The sequence below is a fragment of the Etheostoma cragini genome, chromosome 4 (genome assembly GCF_013103735.1).
Source record: "Etheostoma cragini isolate CJK2018 chromosome 4, CSU_Ecrag_1.0, whole genome shotgun sequence".
Taxonomy (NCBI): Eukaryota; Metazoa; Chordata; class Actinopteri; order Perciformes; family Percidae; genus Etheostoma; species Etheostoma cragini.
In genome coordinates this window covers 29,591,620-29,599,119 of record NC_048410.1, presented here as the reverse complement: position 1 = coordinate 29,599,119, position 7,500 = coordinate 29,591,620, and the positions used below count along the sequence as shown (strand labels likewise).

The 7,500-nt window shown below is 42.8% G+C and overlaps 3 long non-coding RNA genes across 3 annotated transcripts in view; 2 read left to right on the top strand and 1 right to left on the bottom strand.

The window, feature by feature from the left end:
- Positions 1-6,016, bottom strand: part of LOC117943997 — a 20,109-nt gene extending 14,093 nt beyond the window's left edge. The window contains exons 1-2 of the long non-coding RNA XR_004656471.1: positions 5,963-6,016; positions 4,406-4,408 (exon numbers count right to left, since the gene is read on the bottom strand). This is a non-coding gene — a long non-coding RNA (uncharacterized LOC117943997). The remainder of the gene's footprint in view (positions 1-4,405; positions 4,409-5,962) is intronic.
- LOC117944000 overlaps positions 1-7,500 on the top strand; it is a 19,228-nt gene that overhangs the window by 1,531 nt on the left and 10,197 nt on the right. The window lies entirely within an intron of this gene.
- Positions 1-7,500, top strand: part of LOC117943998 — a 10,517-nt gene that overhangs the window by 1,297 nt on the left and 1,720 nt on the right. The window contains exon 2 of the long non-coding RNA XR_004656472.1: positions 1,850-1,854. This is a non-coding gene — a long non-coding RNA (uncharacterized LOC117943998). The remainder of the gene's footprint in view (positions 1-1,849; positions 1,855-7,500) is intronic.

Genomic DNA, 7,500 nt, shown 5'->3' with positions numbered 1-7,500 from the left:
CACATGCTTATCTTATTAAAAGTTAAATTATGGACAACGTGATACATCGGCCTCTGTCGGCCGTCTTCAGTGAACAGGAGGAGTTGCTTCAAAGGAGCAACGACTTTGCCATAGGATGTGTTTTACGTATGAAAAACAGAGACAGACAAGATGACACGACGGAGCCCCATGTAAAGAGAGGCATTTAGAGAGATTTATACAGAATCAGGACTGGAAGAGAGGGAGAAAATGGTGAGAGAGGTTGGAGATCCGGGCGAGCGCAGTAGCAGAGATGTACAATAGGATATCAGAAAAGGCCCCTTTTCACGAAACTGTTTAGGTGGAATAGAGGGGTTGAATCTTCCCTCCGGCTTCTTCACAGTGTTATTGCAGGAGATGCAATTTTTTCCTTCAAAAGAGAGACAATTTTCTCTCCAATGCTCTCGATGTGAAGGTTGCTGTAATTTAGCCGCCCGCCTGGGGAGGAACACGGTGCCATAGCTAGGTCATCAGAAAGCATCGGTTCACTAAAAATGCCAAGGAGATTAGTCCGTGTTTCGGGCTGTTAAAAAGCCGGCCAGGAGAGGTGGAAAAGGAAAGGCGCCGCAATGGAGAAGGAATTGAAAAGAGACGACAGAAACGACAGGAAAGGAGGAGAGGAGCAGGGAGGGGATGAGAGGGGGAACAAATGACACAACTGCTGAAGAGGTTAGAAGGAGACAAAGGCAGCTAAAACATTCAATTGAATTTTTTTTTTTTAAAGATAAGAGTGAGTAGAGAGAAGGTGTGAAGACAGGGAGCACATGAGATATGACACCACGGGGCACAAGTGGGAGAAAGATTAAAGAAGAAATGTAAAGATCAGAAGAACCAAGCACTAGAGATAAGAGGAATGAGAGGAGACAAGGAGACGAAGCGGGTGGAAAGAGTATACGAGGAACAGTAAGAGGAGGAAACATACGCTGAAGGGCATGAACGCCTCTAGTTTTGTGAGCAGAAGAAGAGCAGCAAATAGATTTCACTCCGGTCCTAATGGAATCTCCATTTCCCACTCTAGGGAAAGACCGATTATCAGCCCTGGCCCTTTCCCCTGTGGAGGATGGAGCGGCAGTGCGGCAAAACCACACAAGAACGTAGTAAAGTAGCGGGCTGGTACTACAGGTGTGTGTATTCAGATGGTGTGTTACAGTAAAGGTGCAGCTGCGTTTCCAGCAGGGAACTAGAGTAGAGGAGGGACATCATTGTAATTCCAGCTGGAAGGCTGACTTATCACCTCCTGGTCCCCTGGCGTGCGCTCTGTGCCCCATACTAACACACACACACACACACACACACACACACACACAGAATAATCATCCTGGGACGAAACATGCCCCCTTCTCCTGCTGGGGGAGTCAAACAACACGTACATGGTAAATAATATGCTAAGATATGCGTAATCCTTCAAATGTGTTCATTTTACTACACACACTCAATCCTACAAAGGTAAACACACGTACACACAAACACACACGTACACACACACACACACACACACACACACACACACACACACACACACACACACACACACTTTGGTTCAAGGCAGCAATCTCCTGGTGTTGCTTCCATTGGCTTGTCACATGGTGGTAGGTCTCACACACACACACACACACCCCCCCAGCGAGTGACACCATGGTGACCCTTTGCTCCAGCTGCTCTGGATCCCTGTAGCTCCTCGTAATGGAAAAATAAGACAGAAGGAGCCCAGACCACCGAGGCTCAGTGTTGGACCAGCAGGCTGTGTCCCTGACAGGTATTCCTAAAGCATCATGCTGTTCATCGGATAGTCTAGTCCCATTTGGGATTCCTTCACGGATTGTTAGGTTAGTATTCGTATTTACAACACATTCTCACTCCCAGCTCATAAAATACGGACGCTCGGTCAGGTGCCTTCATCGTTGCTATTGACGTTCAAAGTCTCCTTTAGCGTCCTAACCTAAACGCGCTTGAATGGGACTATTGCTGTCCCTGTTGATGCTGTTATGTTAAGGAAAAGGTTGTGGGTGGGCTTATGCTTCAGTGACATGCGAGAAGAACGAAAGTAAAAAACGACTTTAGGAAACATGGTACGAGGAAGACAAACCCCGGTCTCCTGGGTGAAAGTGTATGACCCATCCACCCCCTCCCTGTGTGGATTTCTGCCTTAGATACTACTCACTAAACCCTAAGGAGCCGCTGTTCTTCACCGTAAGTTGCACTAATACGTTGAAGGACACCATTGTTGTCCCTTTGGATGGTGACAGCCACTGTCCAAATGTCTGTATTTCACGAGTTTAGATGATAAAAAGAAATAAAAGAATGTGGTTGAGGTTCTGGTGATCATCTTTAATTTGACAGTGTATGCAATGAACCACATAGTAATCATGGTTTGTATGCCTAGTAAATTTGAGAGGATAAAGTGATTGGTCTAGAAGTGATCAAAACATTAAAGTAGCCATATTTGGTCTCCAAACCACAGATATTAGCATTTCTAAGGGGGAGCACTGGGTAAAATGCCCACCCATGTATCGATTGTGATGCAGCAGCAGCGTCTTACACCTCTCTTGTCCTCCTAGTGTCTCATTGGACATAGTGAGGCTGCAATGAAAGCAGAGACATAGAATTGTGTACAGATTTCCACAGATATCTGATATGTTTGAAATGTTTCGTCCTTGAGGGTCACTTAGATTCCTGAGTACTGGTTTGTTTACTTCCTAAATCAAAAAAGAAGAAGAAGAAGAAGAAGAAGAAGAAGAACTGGACTTTCACATTAGACTGTAAGGGGTCAGACTGGGTGAAAAACCTACAAGCCTAAGACAGAGCTAGGGAGGCCGGCCATAACGGGGGGGGGGGGGGGGGGGGGGGGGGGGTTCACAGGGCACAAAGGACTGTGGCATAAGGCACGGTCTATGGTGCTGGAGTGGCTGTGTATGCAGGGCCCATTTTGGCAAATGCTGTCCCCCTTTCCATAATTCACAATGGCGGCCTGGAGCCAGGACAGAAACCAAGTCTTAGACCGGAGTCGAGTTGCACAGTATAGGTTTTTCAAAGTTGGAAGACAATTAAAGTGCTCCTATTATGCTTTTTGGCTTTTTTCCTTTCCTTTATTGTGTTATATATCACTTTTGTTCAACACAAAGGGTAAAAAAAAAGGAGCTGGCAGCAATGTGCAGTAAACACAAATATGGTGTTTTTGTAAAAATAAAACATGAAAAACTTTTCTGATATAACCTCTAACTGCAATTATGAACCAGAAGATGAGCATAGTAGAGCATTCTTCTTACAGTAAATATATTCTACTTTCAGGTTTGTTCACCTTTGGATCACACTTCTAGCCTCCTTAATACGATTGTCAGTCGACAACCTGGAACTGCTCAACTGAAGAGGCTGTTGGCAAGCAGATGCGAGGTCCTGATTGCGTTCTAGTTGGAAAAACATACCAGGAAGGAGGAGCTGCATCTGTCTTATCTATATGGTAACTAGCTGTGTCGCAACAACATTGTTATTCTGAACACTACCCACGTTGTTAACGCTGATTACACGGATCTATCAGCTAAAGAGGCGTTTCCAATTGTTTTTCCATCCGACTGCAATCAACAGTTGCTCAGGCAACACACACACACACACACACACACACACACACACACCTAACACAAATGCAAACAAAAAGGCACACATTTTATCTGAAACAACACCCCACAAAAAGACATGCATGTGCACATGTTCCCAGAGCAATCCCACCAATCGGTCCCAAAACGTCCCAGTTAGATACCTTGCATGAGCCCAGATGTCTGTCTCTATCCTGGAAATGTACTTCCCTTGATCCAGACTTCTTTCCTCTATCTTCTAGAACTGGTGCCTCTTGCTAGAATCCCCAAAGAAGTGGTTGATGTGATGTGGTTGTAAACACACCCAACAACACAGTTAGAAATCTCATAGTCACCGTTTTGATTCACATTCAATTTTTCAGAAGAAATGCCAAAAACAAATCTAGGTATGAACTCAATTCCATTTTTTTTCTCCATTTTTACGCTCATTATCTGCCTGAGATCTTTCTCGTTGTCAGTATTTTGGTTTATTTTGTAAAAAGAATAATAGGTTTGATGAAAGCAAAAGAACAGATGTTTATTTAAAAAAAACATGTAATATGTGCCTTTATCATATGTCAAATCATATGTCTATATATATTCAATTCAAGACCTTTATTTGTATTTTTTTGTTATTTTATTCATATTGGCTACTTTATGCAATTAACAATGCTATTAAATGCATAGACACAACAACACTAATTTTGCACAACCTGACTTCCATATATGAGGCTGTTAGGAAGGAATATGCCAGTCAAAGACATGGAGAATAACCAGAACGAGTCAGCACCAGAGTGTTTCCTGCTCGAAACGCCCACCCACTGTACCGCATGTTCCTTACATCACGACGTGATTACCACTAACGCTGGCTGGTCCAATGCCAAGCACTTGTGTGTCATTTTTTCATAACAGGCAGTCGTAAAATCAAACACAATTGTCCTGTGAAGTTGTTTAAGAGTGGGAGATGTTGATTGTTTGAATTCGCACAGCAGCGATTATATTTCCATTTGTTTTGCCGGCTTCTTCTAACGACTCGTGATTATGTTTCCTTGGTATAAGCTGGCAGTTGTTAAAGCTTGTTGCTTCCAAACTGTCACGCAAGACAAAATATAGACTTTAAAAACGCTGTCACTCTGTCAGCCAAAGACCACAGACTGCTCATCCATGAACCTGTCAGTGGAATAATTGGCTTTAACTACTTGGATATGGAATTTAAGCCTCTCAACTATAAAAATCCGTCTGACTACTATACAGCTAATAATTAAACTTGTTTTCCCAAACACTTAACCCGTTCATGAGTGTTGTCTCTAAAGAACCTTGTCTAAGTTGATTATTGACTCTGTGCTGCCGTCTCAGCGGCACAAATACTACATTTGATTGCTGACTTTTTACGTAGAAATAGTATATTACAGGTTGTTTTTCTATTGAAACTATGTAACTTTTCTATCTTCGGGGCCCTGACAAGTTATCGCATTGGAACTACAGCTGCATGAATAGATTATGACATAAAACAAACCTTTAAAAGGTGGAAGGGCAACACTTTTTTTAATCTGTATGAAGAGAGAACTCATTCTATGGAGACAAGTTGCTGGGGGAAATTTGTCATTGTCACACACACACACACACACACACATACACACACACACACACACACACAGACACACACACACACACACACACGCGCTCCGGTGCTTGTACTGCATGTGGTGATGAGGGTCAGTGGCCTTTTAGATCGCCACTGAGGTAAAAGAAAAAAGAGTAGGTGAGAAGGGAGAAAAGGGAAAATGGAATGAAAGAATGCATTGCAGAAAACTGTATAGAAGTTGGACGATGCATTTCCTCCTTGCTCATCATTATATCTGTCTCTGTTCTAATCCTGTCTCCTGAACTCTCATCTTAATGCCATTATTACAAATTAGAAACACAAGACCAAAGCTACCCGAATGAAAAAGCAATTAACTCAAATTCAGCTTGACAAATCTTATATCTACTTCACCATGCAATGACACTGCATTTTCACCTACTTTACTGTGAAATCTGTATTTATTAAACGTATGCTTGTTTCACGCTTTTGTAAGATTCAAATAATGAAGTCCACCGACTGTCCAGCCCATTGTGAGACAGGCTGTCTTTGGCGCTGGTTTACGAATCAGAGGTCATTCGTTGCTAATTTGTCTAAAGCCCGATTTGAGTCACCGGTGCCCGGCGCTTCAATCCCAGTCCCAGTCCCAGTTACCGGATTGTAGTTGTACCTTATGTCACTCTCTTCAGCGGCTTCCCTAGTCTTCTTTGACTTTTGCTTGATTCCTGACGACGATTATCGCCTGCTCCGTTTGTTCCTATGCCTGCATTGTTGTTGGTAAAAACCAATCTACTTACCTGTGATTCCCTGTCTGAGTCGTGCCTTTGAGTCCGCCATTGCACCATGATCCCTGCTGCCTTTTGTGGTGCTTCCACCTGATTGGTGCGTCTACAATTAAGCAATCATGTGTTTACGCACCTGATGGCTGTGTTCCACAGATTGGCTCACAGGTGTGGTAATTTGACACTCAGCACTTTAGAATTGCAAGGAAGTGACATCATGACATGCTTTTGTGTCTAATGTTGTCACTACCCGATGTGAGTCCAGTGCATTAGTTGCCCATGCGAGACTTTGCGCGACAATGACGCAAGAGACGTCTACACGCTTTAAACTTCAAACTTTATGTGAGGTTCGGTACGTTTCATGCAGTTTTTGTGGAGTGAGCATGGGTCATGGGATTGGAGTCCATAATCGGTCACCCCTTAATTTGTCTGAAATCTTTCATTCTCCACCCAAAGACAACATGTACAAGAAGAATTAATTGATTTATTGATTTGTACGTCAATAGAGTTTTCAATAGAGCTGTGAGGAACTGAGGGTCATTGAGGACGCCTCTGCAAAATTAAAGAGGGAAGAGAAAAGTTTATTAATTTATGGATTTCACAAATTTCAGTATGACACAGACGAGACCCCCTTGCTTGCAGCCAGATCCGGATTCCTTGGCGACAATATGCCGTAAACTGGACTCACATCGGGTTGGCAGTGAACTGTTTAAATCTGAGCATGCACTCGACTCACTTCGGGTGTGACATGAAAGCAAAAGAACAGATGTTTATTTAAAAAAAACTATGTATTATGTGCCTTTATCATATGTCAAATCACATGTCTATATATATTCAATTCAAGACCTTTATTCCTATTGGCTACTTTATAGTGACAACGTAAACAAGTGTGTTTAGTGTTGTGCAGATCACTGTGTGTAGTAGTTTGCAAAAAGTGTGAGGCTGCCATTTTGCTTACATTGGTTCAAGGTTTTGCTGTTTGAGTGTAAGGTTTTGATAATGGTGTGCTATGTCTGGTTTATATGTAAAAAGACGTTTTTAAAAACTGTAAAATGATATAGATTGTTTTAGGTTGCACACAGTAAACAGGTTTTTCTCCCTCCGTCCACAGCAGTCCGTTGCTTAGCTTCCACATGCTCACTTTTAACATTAATCACAAGTAGCACAGAAAAGAAAGGGCTTACAAATCTAATTTGCTTTTTTATTTTTGGCATTTTGAAACCTGCAGAATGGCCCGAAATCTCTCTCTCTCTCTGTCTCCCTCTCTGTCCACCGTCTGCCGATGACAGCAGGCAGATCAAACAGTCGTCGATGTGATGGACTTTCCTTTGAAAAACTGCTGCTGAAAGAATATTAAAAGACCAAGGAAGAGAGATCAGGGACCAGCCGGATACCTGCCTGGATCTGGATGTGTGTGTGTGTGTGTGTGTGTGTGAAGGGCTCCTTTGAAAATAGATGAAAAGTGCTGACATGTATGAGGGGCCGTTAGGGACTTTACTCAGAATTACCTCTCACAAACACATGTGAAATGCTCTTACATACACTACTG